Raw genomic sequence first — 17,526 nt, forward strand, 5'->3', positions numbered from 1 at the left:
TTTCTAGTTTTTGTCACACCCTACCAACACACCAAGTATGAAACCAATCCATCCAGGCGTTCTTGAGTTATCTTGTTGACCAACAGACAGATGGACGGACGGAAGGACGGACGGACGGACAGATAAACGCAACTGAAAATATAACCTCCATGACACATTTCATGGAGGTAACTAGTCTTGTTTTCTGCTATATCAAACATATTTCTCTACCATACATGTATATGTCTGGTCACTAGACTCTACTAAGGCCACACTGACTTGATTTTATGGATGACATCCTCTGAAGACCCCCAAACTAGTGCGTGCGGGCAAATAAAAAAAATTCTAGCCAAAAATAGAAATGCTACTAAACCACAGGAATGCAAAGCTGGTATTGTGAATTTGCGGCAGTACAAGCCGGTACATGGCTTTTTGCGGAATTTATGAATTGGCACTGTACGTATGTACTGAGTTCTTGCAGTCGTGGAGCTTTGGTAGTCTGGGTGCCCGGCTCCGTATTGTTGCTAACTACCAACTACCATGGACTACCCAGGCCTAGAGCCAGGCCAGAGCCTCGGTGGGCATGATCTTTTTTATTTTTGAGAACAGGCAAAAATCAATGCGTGCGCGGATGTCATAATATGACACACACCAACATGCATAAATGAGAGACAACATTACAAGATGCAATATACAGTCACGCACACCTGTTAAGGCTACCACCTCCTCATGGTGGTCACCTGTCCAAGTCAACCACTTTTTTTGGTTCCTTGAAACTTTTCCACACACAACCACCTGGCAAATGCGACAGTGACCAACACAGCTGCATGGTATTTTTTTTTTTTTTTATGCCAACATGTAATCACCAGACGTGGTGACGACACACTCAAGTTTTTTCAACTTATATTAATGCCGCCACCAACACGGGACAAATACATGACAGGACAATACTCATTTACACCTGACTGAAGTGAGGAAAGTCGTGTAAAGTGCCTTTCCCAAGGGCACAAGATTGGTGGCATGTCAGGACTTGAACCCAGGACTCTAAGTTCCGAGTCGCGCACTCTGCTGCTGCGCCACACGACCCCATGGTACATTTTCACTGCCAGTTAAATGTAGCCATTATTTGTACAAGCGTGAGGCATGATGCCACTAATAACTGAGTGGCACTGGACATTGCAATGAAAGTCTATTATAATAGTTAGCACTCCTTTTTGAGAACTGCACAAACTTTGAAAAAAATTTCTAGACTTAGAACGGGGTAGTGAAGGTCATCTACAGGGTCAGTGGCAACATTCAATGTATAATATGTAATCTCTATCCAGTTTATCAGTTTCACCAAGAGTTAGATATACTTGCACTCTGATGCTGTCGCTTCATGGTAGTTCGCCATTTGCCTCAGTCCTGTGGTTCTTGGGCATCAGAGAGATTAGAAAATTGTTAACATAATGTACTATGTTATCATTTTATCTAAGCCGGTATCCCCTCTAATTTTGTGTTATGATTATTTAATTTTCTACTGTTTCATTTTATAAGTTTATAATATCTAGATATAATCAGTCTTGTTTATTTGTTTAATGCAGCTGTCTTGATTTCCGTTTGTCAACATACACTCTTTCTTAATTTGTTTTTCATTATATTTGATAAGTATTATTGTTTGTCATTGTACCCGTATACTTTGTTTGTGTTTGAGGATCCATGGAACTACTTTGTGTTGTTTTGCTATTTTGAAATGAAATAATAAAAAAAATCTAAAGCACATGTACTAATGCACGCATGATACAGTAAAGCTATCTTCAGTGAAAGCCCACAGTAAATTTTCAGTTTCCTTTCAGATTACAAGTGCCCTGTGCCAGAACTTTCTGAGAATGTTGTTAACACCAACCCAAAGCCAAGCTACAATGTGGGGGACAGCATCACGTTTCGATGCAGGCCCAGCTTTGTTCTGTCTGGAGAGGAGACTGTGAGGTGCATGGCTGATTTGACATGGTCGACAGACCCTCCGGAATGTCAAGCTCAGATTGATGGTAATTGTTTCATCACATTCAACTATATATAACACTTCAAAAATAACTATCAGGCCACACCAATTTGATTTGTTGGATCTCGGATTTTTTCAGAAAAAAAACTGAAGTGACAGGCCTAGTCATCTTATAAGTATTAAGCCCGAAATGCTACAATTATTAACCATTAAGTCAACATACCAACCTGGTTTATAATTCAAACAATGATTTTAAAACTTTTAATCAAAGCGCTGCGTGCGTGTATGTATTTTTTAGATGGAAGAATATTAACAACTAGGAAGACAAGGACTGTCCTCTACTGTTGGGGCCAAAATATGAGTATTTTTCCGAATCAAAAAAAAAAGATGAAGCAGGCAAATCCAAGAATCAACAAGTTAAATTGATGTGGCCTCAATGTTAGCAAAAAATTCCATACATTATACCTTCTTTTGTTGCAGGTAGTTAAGAGACATACTGTATATAATATATGTATATAAGATAATTGTTCTTTTCAAATTCTTTTTTTTTTAAACAGAACCTTTGTTCCACACATTTAAATTGTTACACCAAGGTTACACAATAGTTACACGGTGTTTAGAAAGAGTTACATTGTTAGAGAGTGCAATTCTAATCCCGAAGCTTCTAATGCAGTAAAATGTTGATTTTTAATTACCTAGAATCCTCATCGAGACCACGCCCACGGACGCTGTGTGGAGACCGTGTGTGTCATGAGTGGGAGAAGTGTGACAATAAAACATCGCTACACTGGCAGTGTGTCTGTGTTCATCCCCAAGACTGCCCCAGAGGTGGAATGAGGTATGGCGACCTGCAGCGATTATCAAAAAATCCAATATTTAAAACCCCTTTGAAGAATTTAGACATATCCTCATTAATTATGCAAATGACCTCTATATTAACATAATATATGCATAGTGATGTTAACCTTTAAGTAACCTACAGATGTCACAAGGTATAAAATTCCCATCATTCACCATTAATAAATTGCAAAATTTTCACATTAATTAATGCAAATCAGGTCATTATTTGCATAATTGGTATCTGTTGATGTTTCACCTGCCATAGATTACAAACTAATCGCTAATTAGTTCATGTTTCCGCACATTTGTAGTCAGCATAACTTCAGAGGACATGTTGAAATGAAATACATGATTGTATTGCCAAAGGATAGGACTTCCTCACGCAAAATATTGTAATTTGAGTTTAGAAAACCATAGATTAAACCTTAGATCCATATACATTGAGACAAATCCCCCATAACAATTTTACATAAACTGTAAGTACATATTTCATTTGGTTTGAGATCTCCAAATTCTTTTTTTGGATAGAAGACAGTCATTGAGAAAACTGAGCAATATTATTGATTGCTGAACCGATTGCTGTTGTTGTACTTCCTCCTTAACACTACATGACTTGTCTATCCCTGGCAGGGTGTGCAGTAAGGACGGCACAGTGTTTGAGAACAGGTGCAGACTGATGGCTGCTGACTGCCTGCCTAACTACAGCTTTGAGTTCTCCCACATTACAGAAGACGGTGAATGTACAGGTCAGGCCAATTAATTATCCTCATTAAGTTCTTGTTTGCATAACTTATATCTAATTGTATAATTATGTTTTTTTCAAACTACATGTAAAGTCTTGCAGCCAACTATCTATGCATAGTTAGCTAAGTTTAGAAAATAACTTCAGTTGTATCTAATTGTAATATATAATTTTTTTTTTTCAAACTATATATCATGTTAAGTCTTGCAGCCAACTATTTATGCAAAGTTAGGCCACACCAATTTAATTTGTTGGTTGGTTCTCGGATTCGCCTCTTCGTTTTTTTCTGATTTGCAAAAAAAAAAAAATTGATTCTGGTCCTGAATCAACTGAAAAATGCTCATGTTTTGCCCCCCAACAGTTGAGGAAAGTCCTTTTCTTCCTAGTTGTTACAGTTTTCCCATCTATCATTGTAGTGGTTTGATTAAAAGTTCAAACTTCAATGTTTAAATTTTAACCCAGCCTTTTGTGTTGACTTCATGGCTCATTTTGTAGCATTTAAGCCTATAATAGGATGCCTAGACCTGTTTTTATTTTTTTTTTTTCGCCCTGTCGCTTCATATTTTTTCTGAAAAAATCCGAGAACCAACAAATTAAATTGGTGTGGCCTTAGCTACCTTTAGAAAGTAACTTTGAAATGAAAAGTAACACTGATGCCTTTCCCACAGTTGAAGCTCAGGGAGGAAGTGGGGATGTTCTAGCAGGTAATCTCACTTCTTTCACCTGTACACTACACATCATACACTTTCTCATTTTATTGCCACTTTATCACTCATTAAAATTGCCAAATATACATGATATATTCTGCAAATATCATGAAAAATTCTGCAATATGATCTGTGGGGGAGGAAGCAACATGACTCAGCAAGTTCTACTTCTGAAAATCCTTAATCTTTGATTGTGAGAATAACGTACAGTTTGTATTTTGCACTGAGTTTCAACTACAGTATATTAAATGTGTATAGTATATATAGTATTATACAGTATATACAGTATATTAAAGAAGAACTTTATTGCACGACAATTGCACATGGTACATGTACAATGTATGGCAAGCTACATAAAGAGAGTAGCAAACAATAAAATGTGTTGAACAAGACCTAATGTCGAATAAACCTAACTACATCATAATTATTCAAATAATAAGGGATAGCAGAAGTCTTTGATAAAGTGTAACAATCGAGTGGGCTAATCACAAGTTTTAGAATTTTTTCTAATAACAAAGCATTCCTTTATATTGTGGGGACCATTACATGTAATTTAAAAGATATATTCAAATCTGTCTCCAACATCGAGACTCTTGAAATCTATTGTACTTGATTCGAGAAATGTAAATAGGTTGTTACGTACATGTATAACATCATATTTGGTACATTCCATAACATATTAAATGTGTTATCAAATTGCCTACAGGTAGGATCATTTCAAACTTGTGATTTGTGGTTTGTGCTTTATATTGTGAGTATATTGTGACTATACATGTATGTTTGTCAACAGGTGGACGGGCAGGTGCAGCATTTGATCCTGTACAGCCAACACCTGCTGACCAGGAACTGACCACTGCATCTGGAACTGAAGAAATCTTCTCTGGCTTAAACATACCAGACAGGAATGGGCAAAGATAAAAACTACATTGTGTTTTTAAAGTCTCCAAATGTGATATTGAAGATATTATCTTGGTTTGGTTAATTTTAATTTGCTTTGTCAATCTTGTTTCCTTCCCAAAATAATTTGACATCATTTCTTCAGTCCTTTTAAAACCATGAAAGTTTGTTTGCTGCCACTTGGATGGGAAGTACGGTAGCATTCCACTTAAAAACACATATAGTCATCAGATTCAATTCAGTTTTTCAAAGGTTATGTTTAAAGCTGTTTGCAAATCATTTTGCCACTTGCACTGAAGCAAATCACCCTTTCTTCCTCCATACACCACCCCTTTATATAGGAGGAAGTTCCATGCTGAAAGCTTCTATCCTAGAACAACATCACTATGGAACAAGCTACCACGTGATTGTTCCCCCAACTTTTCAAGTCTAAGACCAACAAACATCTGCCCTCACTCTCTTGAGCCTTGTTTAAATGTGGTGAAGATGAAGTAAAAAAAAAAGAATTATTTGTGCATATGCTGTTCCCCCTTGAAAATCAACTCTTTCAAGTTGAAGGGGCAACTCAGCCATCTTGTGATGTCATAAATAAATAGATAATTTCTGAAGTGGAAATAATCCACATAGTACATATTTAAGTGTACATTGCCATAATTTTTGCACAAGGGCTGCCAGCTATAGTTTTACCATGAAAGCTGTACGATAACTTGCTACAATGACTTTTTTTATCATTGCTATGCTTTGCTATAGTCTGTTAGACTGAACTGCTAAAAAAGAAGAAGATGCTACATGTATGCAACCCATGCATACACTAATAGAAGTTATATTTTAGCTTTATAAGAACATTATATGTCCAGGGGTATTAGTATTACTTTGGACACTTTTCACTCCATTGCTGTTACTACATGTACTACCAGATAATGGCCAGGCTTTAATGAAATTTGGACACCTTTATCTGAAGAACATTTTTGAGTCGGAAGTGCTTTCATACTTAGTCTAGTACAGTACTGTTCCTGAACCTTTCAATTTCATGTTCCTCTAAACAGGGCACCTCAACTTTAATTCGTACTTTTGCTCATTGTTTAGACGCAAATATACTGCCTGTGGCATTTTCCAGATATTCTGAATTGTGTTAAGATCATGATTGTAGAACATGACCAGTAGCCTGGGTGCCAGACTGTTGCCAGAGCCAGGCCATCTGTCCAGCTCTAACATGCCTCCAAGGCAGACCCTGAACAACTGGCTGAGTAGCTGGCCTGTGTACTGGCCCTGACAACAGTCTGGCATCCAGGCTACATAACCAGCTGACTTACCTAATAAAAACTAATAAGGAACATAAAGAACCAGATCTCAGTCTCATATAAAAGTGTGTGTATTTTTATGTGTGTGTGTACAATGTAATACTATGTGTGTGTGTGTTTGCATGTACATGTACGTTTGTGTGTGTGTGTGTTTGCATGTATGTGTGTGTGTGTGTGTGTTTGCATGTATGTGTGTGTGTGTGTGTTTGCGTGTATGTGTGTGTGTGTGTGTGTGTTGTCATGTATGTGTGTGTGTGTGTGTTTGCGTGTATGTGTGTGTGTGTGTGTGTGTGTTTGCATGTATGTGTGTGTGTGTGTGTGTTTGCGTGTATGTGTGCACATTCGTGTGAGTGTGTGTGTTTGCTTGTTTGTGGACAAGCTTGAGAAGTCGTAGATGGAACCTTATGATATTTTGTAGTTCTGCATGTAAGTATTGATTGATTGTTACAGTAGTAGTAGTACTTAGTAGTAAGTGTCGGGAAAACGGAGAACAAGACTACCTCAAGGCTTCTGAGGGACAGCAGCAGAACTGATCGATTTTAAATCTCGTAAGGCCACACCAAGTAAATTTTATGGATGACGTCCTTTGGAGACCCTAAATGTAATGCGAGAGGGCAAAAAAAAACAAGAAGGGCCCTAAAAAACAAGATGCCTAGATTAGAAATAAACTAAGAGACGACAAATGTTAGGACACAAATTGAATGAGGTGACACAGTGTAACAAGCAAGAAGTTATTCATCATCAAAAAAGCAATGAATCAGGTGGAATAGCAGTTATCGTCCTGTCCTGTTTCTTTCATCACATTTTTTGCAGGCCTGCAGAAACAAAGCATGTGCTCTTTACCCATTTCACGTTATGGGTTTCACGTCAACCTAACGATTTGCGGCACTGTCGTGACTCTTTGGTCATAGTTACAGGAAGCGGAATTTCTTGTTTTTTTTTCCAGGAACAGGCCAAAATCAATGCGCGCGCGGACGTCATCCATAAAATTTACTTGGTGTGGCCTAATCTGGAAATGCTAGGGTCATGACTTTTAAAAGGAAGATAACTCTAGGCTTCATAAAGATATGGTACGGGTTTGGGCCCCCTAGCGGCTTGTTTTACAGTGCAGGGGCCAATGAAGTTTGAAACTTGAGGGTTGTAACTCAATAAGGGTTTGACGAATTGTCTTGATTTTGGTACACGTACTTAGCTTGCATGTAAATGATGACATAAGACATAATTATACAAATTATCCGCTAGTTTGTCACGTCGACTTTCCCGGAGCACAAGACCTACCCACCATTCAAAATTATTGACCCTATATATAGTAAGTAAGGGATCAAAACGGAAATATATGCTGCAGTTCCAGAACAAGCCGCCAGGGGGCCAAAAATCTAATCATCAAGGTGTCTCCAATATCCAAATACCAAGACATTCCAGCTTTGCCTTCTAAGTTATGTTTACCGAAGAAAAACATATTGTTTTCGCTGTTTCTTCCATTCCAAACATTGGCCTCTGTTTCTCACCATGGTAACCGGTGTTGGGTTATATAATGTTGCAATTTTATAGTAGGAGGGATTTACAATGTAGACACCTGTCACCATATATGTGAATGTGTTTGAGTAGGAATTAACAGTCACACCATATGCGAAGGTAAACATTATGCATTTGCTTTTGAAATGTTACCTTTCTAGTTTAATACCGTGTTAACACACAGATGTAGATACACAGACACGCGCTCCACAAAACATAACCCTCCTGGCGCAGGCAATAAGGCCCTATAGTGTCCTATCAGGAAACGAGGCGAATCATTCTATAAAATTTCCTTGATTATGCAAATTAGGTTCTGATTTGCATAACTGTCATCTCATTATGTCAAGTATCAAGCTCATACGTAACATACACATAATACACATAATCATGATTTGATTTGATTTATTGAAATTGCAAACAATACAATACTCGTGGGCCACAGGCAGCGGGGGCTGGTGATGATCCGTTGACCTCTTATTAATATCCCCTTTCAAAGATTTCAACAAAAACGCCACAGCTTACAGGACAAGCTGCTAGGGGACCAACTCATGTCACTCAAGAGCTATCTACCACCTAAAATAAAGCCCAAAGCATGTCCAGATCACGAGATATCGAAACTGTAAGCTCCGCTGCAGTACCATAACAAGACGCCATGGGTCTCAAAATCATATCACATCTAGCTCACATCAAGACCTACCCACTTTAATACCAAATATCAACACACACACATACACACACACACGCACGCACACGAACACCTAGGAAAACATAACCTCCTTGACGAAGGTTATAAATATGTAGACTTAACAGACTTGTGCGGCGACAGCGGGCGTTAATTTTCGGTGAAGTGCTGATCCGCGATGTTTAAAGTTTTGCCGCGGGGTGACGCATGTTATATTCCTTCGCGGCAAAACTCCCTCTGTCCTAGCCCGTGTAAAAAGCGCTTATTGGCACTCCTCCAAGGCTAATAAATATCCACCACAACTCTAGCCGAGTTTACTGTCCGCAAACAATGGTGAACGCCACAAATCCTGGTCTGCTAACAAGGCTGGACTCCAGGCTACACAATTCCTGGAACTGGCCCCGGCGCAAGGAGAGGAAACGGCACGGCTTGGTGAGCAATAATTGAGGGAAGCTTTACTTGGAGACGCTGAGGAAGGGCATTAGCCTTTAGCTGACTTAGCCCTTAGCTGACAGTTCTCGACTTCCGCCAGCTTTCGGATAAGACTCGGTGGGCACGGCGCCACAAGTGGCATTTCCGCTGGCCGTCCGCGCAAGTCGCCGAGAGAAGTGCCACATTTCCTCAGCAGCGGTAGGGTCGACCGGTCCGCCTGCAGAGCACAGCGCTGAAACAAGGTACCAGAGTTTCTTCATCTCAATGTTAAATGTCTGAATTCATACATAGTAGTGATAATTGAGACAGGAACGAACCCATTCAGGTGTCGGGGTTGTGATATCCATACGTAAAGTACATTGTACACTGTTACAGTAGGGGAAAGCCTGGCCAAAATCAACATTTCATATAATGCTGACCTAGTACCTGCAGCGTATGGGGATAAACGCTTATAGCGGGATGGATCAAAGTACAACTTGGGGAGTACAACATGTCTGTTTATACCGACTTTATCCAGTTATTTGACCCATTTCGTATTACGTAACTTGGATGCCTGGCCTTCGTCGACGTATAAATGTATCATATAATGCTGAAAAGGTGTGGGGAAGTGTCATAAATTTCCATAATGTTTCACTTGCTTGAGCTCAAATTCTTCATACTTGTCAGTATGTTTTTGAACGGATAAAGTGGATAAAGTTTGGGTTTATTACATGTCGGATTTAGTACATGTCTGCCTTGGAGATGAAAAGAACTGTTGTGAATCGCCCTTTGCCCAGCACGAACCTTGTACATTGTACCTAATGTACCCGGGTCGTTTAACCGTCTCCCGGGGACGGTTCTTCTCCGTGTGTTAACGCCTGGGCACGTACTCTCCAAGCAGATGTTGGTGGGGAAGATTGTGGTCTTTCTCCACCAGTGCATAATGAAATTATCTGCTAAAAGAACACCTGCGGGTGGCACATAGTAATAATAGGAACAATTTCCTTGTCTTTTACAAGTATTGGTCAGGAAAGGTGCGTGTTTACAGCAGTGAAACTTAGGCCTTATTCATATGAAACCACCCGAACCGCGATTCGGGTAACTCGCATTCCTTACATCTGGTCCACGTGCGATACATTCCTTTCAAACCGTGTCCGATCACGATTCTCCGAAACTGCATTCATTGTTGTTTGATGAAAACACGCAACTTCAAGGTAGCGTGTTATTAATGTCAGAGGTCAACGACCTGCTTGCTGATGCCCCCCTCCCAGCGTATCTCGGCCAAATGCCGACGTGGTCCCGCCAGAGGCGGTGAAGCTCGCCCTAGATCGGACGCAATTTATTTGACCATTACTGCTCTTTAAGTTGCTGCCTCGTAAATTTTGGTATTGGTTAATATCATCAAGTAAGCCATGACCAGGTAAAGTCACATTGAAATCACATTGCGTTCAGACGCGAATCGCGATGTGGGAAAACCGATTCGAAACCACCTCTAGAAGTGGCTTGGGATCGAGGCGCTTTTAATGTGATTTGGAACGTTCAGATGCAGCCACTTGAAACCGGCTTCGGGGTAAACCACATGTAAAGCGCCTTCACTGACTTCATATGAACAGGGCCTTAGTCTTTTAAACAAATTAGCTGCTGACGTGCTGATAATGGAGCTGTCAGGGAGATTAGGTAAGGTCATTGACCTTTTATTGACATTGTTCCTTAGGATTACAGCGTCCTCTGTAAATGTTTGGTGTAATGTCTGACGCAGTGTTTACATAGCTGCAATCACGGTACCCATGTAACTACATAACTAGTTTAAAATTCAGTTTGAACAGTGGTGATCAGATAAATAGTATATTTTGTGTGGAAATGTTTTTGTATGTTCCACACAAAAATGTTCATACATGAATACTTCCACACAAACACAAAATCACTTTTTTTACAATCACCCATGTCTAAAATTGAATTCTAAAGAATAACAACTCCCCTACTTAGGCCACACCGATTCAATTTGTTGGTTTTCGGATGTTTTCAGAAAAAATGTGAAGCCACAGGGCGAAAAAAAACAGGTCTAGGCATCCTATTATAGCCCCAGATACAACAATAGGAGCCATGAAGTCAACAAAAGCTGGATTAATATTTAAACGATGAATTTTGAACTTTTAATCAAACCAATGCATTGATAGATGGACAAACTGTAACAACTAGGAAGAAAAGTACTTTCCTGAACGTAGGGGGCAAATTATAATCATTTTTGAGCTGATTCAGAACCAGAACCTTTTTTTTTTTTGCAAATCAGAAAAGAAAATGAAGAGGCGAATCCGAGAACCAACAAATTTAATTAGTGTGGCCAAAGTAAGGGAGTTCTTATTTTTTAGAATTCAATTTTAGACATGGATGATTGTAAAAAAAAGTGATTTTGTGTTTGTGTGGAAGTGTTTTGGACTGTACCATAACATAACATGGTGTCACTGCAAGAATTCATTCTTAAAGAGAGTTTTTTTTTCTTCAAATTCAATATTGAACAGGTGGATTACACCAAAAGTAGGTATTTTTTGTGGAAATGTTTTTGGACATGGGGCAGATGGAAGAGTCCATTCTTAACTAGTGGGAACAATCTTTTCAATTGGTGTCAAATTAGGAAGGCTCCATTCCCTGGCTCCATTTAAAACTTGGGTGACTTTGCAAATTACTCGCTTTGTGCAGACGGCATTTTGAAATGTTCTACTTTTCCACAGGTGTGAATTTGGAACAATTCATTTTATGGGGAGGGTATGACTGAAATATGTTGTATTTGCACCCAGCAAATGTCGGCCTTTCTAGTTTTCAGTGCGTTACCAGGATGATGTCGAAGATATTGTCTTGAAGATAGAATTCTCCGGGTCTCTTGGATGTTTTGTCAACGTTGCATCGAAATTCCCTTCGCGGCATACAATTTACTTTTTGGCACAGTGGAATATTATAACGTTACTGTGTAGTTTCCATATAGTAGTACAGTCGAACATTTGGGTACGTCCAATCCTTTGTGTTGGAAATTATAGTTTAAACTGCTTCATAAAGATTTTTTAATTTACCGAAAAACCGGAATGTAGTATTTTTAGGCTTGGGAAAGTCGCGGTCTCCTTGCCGCAGCCCAATCCAGAGGTACCTATAGATCCGAAATGGCATTGTTCCAATATGATACCCCCGGCATGGCAGAATGGACCCTTCCAAAGTAACTGTTGTTTCTGCCTCCACAATCGTCCGAATTTGATTCCTATGTATAGAAGAAACATCGATTATATTTGTTGCATTTCTGTCTAGTTCTTGACCAGTTTCTGGGTGTTTCTTTCAGACACTATACTTTCTGTCCAGTTATATCAAGAAGGTTAAATACATGTACAATTTTAAGCCTTCTTGGTTATATTGATTGATCTCCAAGCAGATCATACCTCGACAAGGCAGTATTCATTGGCCAGAGGAGTGTGCATAATGGATACTCCTCTGGCCAAAGGGTACTGCCTTGTCACCGTATGATCTGCTTGGAAATTAATACTGATGGTTTCTTTGTAATCTGGGCTACTTCAAAACAGGGGGTACTAGAGCAGTGTGGGTCAATTTTTTCAAATGTTTCCACTTTTAAATTTCAGTGCAGAAAATCATACCATAAGTTATATCTTAAATAATGCTTTTAAAACTTTTGGATAACGACAAGCGGTTTAAAAGTGGTGTCGTGTGGCAAAACGGCTGAGCATTCGGCCCAGAACCAAGAGGTCCAGGGTTCAAATCCTGCCATTTCACCCATCTTGTGCCCTTGGGAAATGCACTTTACACGGCTTTTCTCTCTTCACTAAGATGAAACTGAGTATACCAGAATGATCATCATCATGATAAAAGGAAAAAGAAGACGAAAAGTTCTGTTCTTATTCAGTATACGGACACTATAGTTATGGCTCATTAGGCACATGACAAGAATACTTCACAGTAATGTTACTTAAAAGGCGTGACAGAACTACATTTGTAGACAGAGGGGTCTTCAATAAATTGCAACTTGTTACAACAAGAGTTATCATGCTTATGGCACTTAATGGTATACGACACTAAACAGTATACGGACACTACACGCTGGAGATTTATTACCTTCGCCAAGAAGGTTATGTTTTTAGAGGTTCGTGTATGTGTGTGTGTGTGTGTATGTGTGTGTGTGTGTGTGTGTCTGTGTGTCTGTAAACACGATAACTTGAGAAGGCCTTGATGGATTGTCTTGATACTTGGTAGGTGGGTAGGTCTTGATGAGACCTAGAAATGATTAGATTTTGGACCCCCTTGCGGCTTGTTATGGTACTGCAGCTGAACTTCCGGTTTTGATATCTCGTGATCTAGACATGCTAGGGTGACGAAATTTTGATGGTAGGTAGCTCTTGTGCTGGGGAAGAAGTGACGTGAGTTTGGGCCCCCTAGCGGCTTGCTCCGGAACTGCAGAGCTATCCGTTTGAGAATATTTAAAAGAGGATAACTCAAGAACCGGTTGACGGATCGTCGTGATTTTTGGTATGCCAGTAGCTTACGTGATGCTTAATATAACTATTTCACAACTATTCAAATATGGATGTAATTTGCATAATTTATGGGGAAATTCTATAAATCAGCTGCATCCATAAAAGGACTATTGAAGTTTGTGACATTGGTAATTGAGAACAAGAGGAATACAGACAGATATTGATTATGTAAATAAAGACTTAATTTGCATAATTAATGAGAAAATTTTATAATTATGTAATGATAACTGCCTGGAATTTCATACTTGTGGTATTTGAAAGTTCAGTGAAAGTGAACATCATTAAACATATTGTATTCAAATCAGGACCTTATTTTATGAGGAAATAATAGAATGGCACCGTTTGTTAATATAAGACTGTCTTTTGGTTGAGAATATGATAAATTTGTCGGTGAAGGTTAGACATCCAGGTAATACGATACGCCAAAAAGCAGTTACTCAAAAAACTGGATATGATTTCCAAATCATATCTAGTTGCTTGAGTAACTGCTTTTTGGAATATGATAAATTGAATATAATTCATGGAAATGAGGATCCTATTTGCACAATCAGGGTGAATAATCAATAATTTATCAGCCATAAAGATTAACATCATTTGGCGAAGGTATGTGATCGGGGAACTCTAGTTACATCATTTTATGTACTTATGTCCCAAAGTCTGAAGTGACTACTGCCACAAGGCCACCTTCTTACATGTTTCAGAACGTTGAGTTCATTTGTAGCAAGAGCGTTTTCATTCTTACTAATAAACTATTTTCTATTGGTCTGCGGACACCATACATTTTTTTGGGACAAAATGAACAGATTACTGTAAGCTGTCGGCCATAATTACCCAAAGTACAAAGACATAAAATACATATTGTGTGTTACATATGGCTATACCATCGATAACATGCAACATTCTAGTAATTGTTTTCTTTCAAACTCTTGCATGACAATTTCTCAAATGTTTTATTTTCAGGAAGAATGGACGGCCACAGGACTTTGCTGAGGGCAGTCTGTATTCTGACACTTGCTGGACTCAGCATACCCCAGGTTGCCTCAGGTATACATTTGTTTATATTGAAAGTTTATTGCAAATTCTTGCCCGAGGGCTAATTGCAGATTACAAACAACATGACAAAGAAAATACAGTGGTATGTGAGACTATATCTACGTCTAGCATTATACTATATTCTACAACATACATGGTACTAGTTTTACTGGGTTTGACTTCTTCTTTTTCGGCAATGGAAGACGAATTTACCCACTTCTTCTATAATATGTGGGTTCTTTGATTTTAGTAGTAAAATTGTTTTTTGTGGTAGGGAATATATGTTTACAGTATATATGTTTGGTGACGGAAGTCCAATACCAATCAGTGTATGGGATACGCTTCGTACTGGAGCAAAATGCCTGGTAAAATACACAAGAAAACTGTTACTCACGAGACTGGATAGAGTTTGATAACAGACGTTCCAAGAAGCATCCACTATACGTCGATGAAGGTTAGACATCCAGGTAATTTGATACGCCAAAAAGCAGTTACTCAAGCTACTGGATATGATTTTGAAAACGTCAGACGTTTCAGGTAGTATCCACTAGCTTTCGTCACTTCGTCACTGAGTAACTGCTTTTTGGCGTAAAGCATCCACTCCTTTTTCTCAGTGACTAACGGCGTCTTTGCCAGAGTTTTCTTGAGTATGTCATTAGACGATATAGGCAGAAGGAATGTAGGTTTGGTAGGATGAAAAGACGGACACTTTAACACAATCTGCCTTCATATATCTAAAGGTCTGGTAATTACATTATTATAAAATATGCAACTTTTCGTTGCCATCATTATAATGAAGATTTACCATTCTGCTATCGTTTAATGTTTAATAAATTACGCAAAAATAGTCTTCTGCAGATGTTTTTCAGAAACTTCCAGAACTGCAATCTCTTTTTTTAGTTTGTTTCAAAGGCGTAAAATTGAATGTTGATTGGCAGGGAACTAATTGAGCCCCATCTCATACTCGCACACTTGCGCTAAATTTACTGGGCGGGCGAGAAGCGCGTCGAGTACCGTGAAAGATACTGTTTACCAGGTTACCAGACTAACATTGACCTATATGCATTTGACACGGGCCCGAGTAAAACAATAGCTTAATTATCGTTCACCCAGCTCTATCCTAAGATACTACCTGGTACATACAAACACAAACATGACAACACACACTTCTTTGTGGCAGAAATCGGGGGCAAGGTGCCAGGTCTTCAGTGCTACCCATTTCCATCTCTCTTTGACATGCTTACATTTGTGAGATGGGGGGTTTTGTGCTCACTTCCAGCACAAATTTCGCCCACAAGGTAGCAAGATTCCTTGGTACCTTCCCCCCATCACATAATCACATGGTACCTGCCATGGTAGCTGCCACATCTTTTAGTTGGCCTGTTGCCAGTGAGATATACAGCTTGTAACACTCAGATGTCCACCGTCCCAAGTATTTGAATTAACCATGCTGGCAGGTCCTTTTTCTGCTGCTGTTGTAGCAGCTCCTTTCCGAAATGAATGAGAGGCATAGTGGCTGGCATTGATACCTAACATATTCAATGCTTCTCTCAAGATCTTAGTCAGTTTTGCCCTTGTCAGGAATGCTCCATTCCAGAACCTAAACAGTGGACCCTCCTTGTGCTGTCTTGAAAGGTATAGCTCTCTTAAGGTTTTAACTGGGCATGAAGCTGTGTAGGTTTGACCCAATACAATAGGTACCCCTTTTCTCCCTGGGTCAGTCTTTGACCCCTTAATAAGAATTTGGACGTAGTTGGGTTGATACACATGTGGCACAAAAGTGACATCCTGCCATTGTAGATGGAGGTCTGGATTGAACTGCTTCCATGAGTCACAAGTGAATTCCCCCACCCTCATGAAGCCAAAAAATGCCAACAGGAATGCTGCTTTCATCACCAATCTATCATATGGGTCCCTCTGGAAGATGAGATCCATTTTGCTACATAGCCCCTGCAAGATTGTGAGTGTTACTGGCAAGCGTATTCTCACTGGTTTCTGGCCCTTTGAATTTCTGATCCCTTGTACAATGCGACTTACAAGAAAGGAATCCTTCGCAGGATCCTCCCAGCCTTGTTCTAGATGCATATTACGTACTGCACTCAGATAAACATTAATGGTGCCATACGAAACAGTCTGGGTCAAGGAAAGTATAAAGTACACTATTGTATGTTCTGAAGCTGGTAAGATATTGCCCTTCTGGTCCCAAAGTTGATGTTTTAGACAGAACTGAAGAAACTGTGATACCCCAGTGGAGTAAGTTTTTCTTGTCTTGGGTTTTAGAGCTGCTAGGAAATATTCTTGAGCTCGTCTTCTTAAGTCAGCATCAGTGATTCGGGGATGGAGCAAGAAACTGGGGCAGCTTGGGGGGCCAGTTGTCTGAATCTGTCCATCTGAAACCGGGATAGTGCATCAGCTATACCGTTCTCTTCACTTGCTAAATGTACAGCATTTAAGACAAAGTTTTGTTCCAAAGACTGGGCTACAATTGGTCTGACTAGGTCCATGATTTCTGGCACTTTGGACTTCATAGTATTGATAATGGCAACCACTGATTCATTGTCACACCAAACTGTTACTCTCTTGAGCTGAAAGTAAGACCCCACAGGGCACACGCTACTCTAATGGGGTACAATTCCTGCCATTCAATGCTCAGTCCTGCCTTTCCACTGGTAAGTTTGTATTGTTCTGGCCATGGACCATTAAACCACTGCCCTACTAGAAAAAACCACCAAAACCTTCTGTTCCCGATGCATCTGTGTATATCTCTACCGTCTCTCGACTTTCCCAGTCTTCCTTCAGAAAGAAAGATTTGCCATTCCACTTTTGTACAAAGGTCTCCCATACCGCTAGGTCCTTCCTAAAGCCTGATGTCAATTTTATGCGGTGTCTTGGTAGTTTAACCCCCCTTGT

The 17,526-nt window shown here is 39.5% G+C and overlaps 1 pseudogene; it reads left to right on the plus strand.

Moving 5' to 3' along the window:
* The window catches only part of LOC109484904, a 94,264-nt pseudogene that overhangs the window by 60,038 nt on the left and 16,700 nt on the right, over window positions 1-17,526 (plus strand).

The sequence above is a fragment of the Branchiostoma belcheri genome, unplaced genomic scaffold (assembly GCF_001625305.1).
Source record: "Branchiostoma belcheri isolate BF01 breed outbred unplaced genomic scaffold, Haploidv18h27 scaffold71, whole genome shotgun sequence".
NCBI classification, from domain to species: Eukaryota; Metazoa; Chordata; class Leptocardii; order Amphioxiformes; family Branchiostomatidae; genus Branchiostoma; species Branchiostoma belcheri.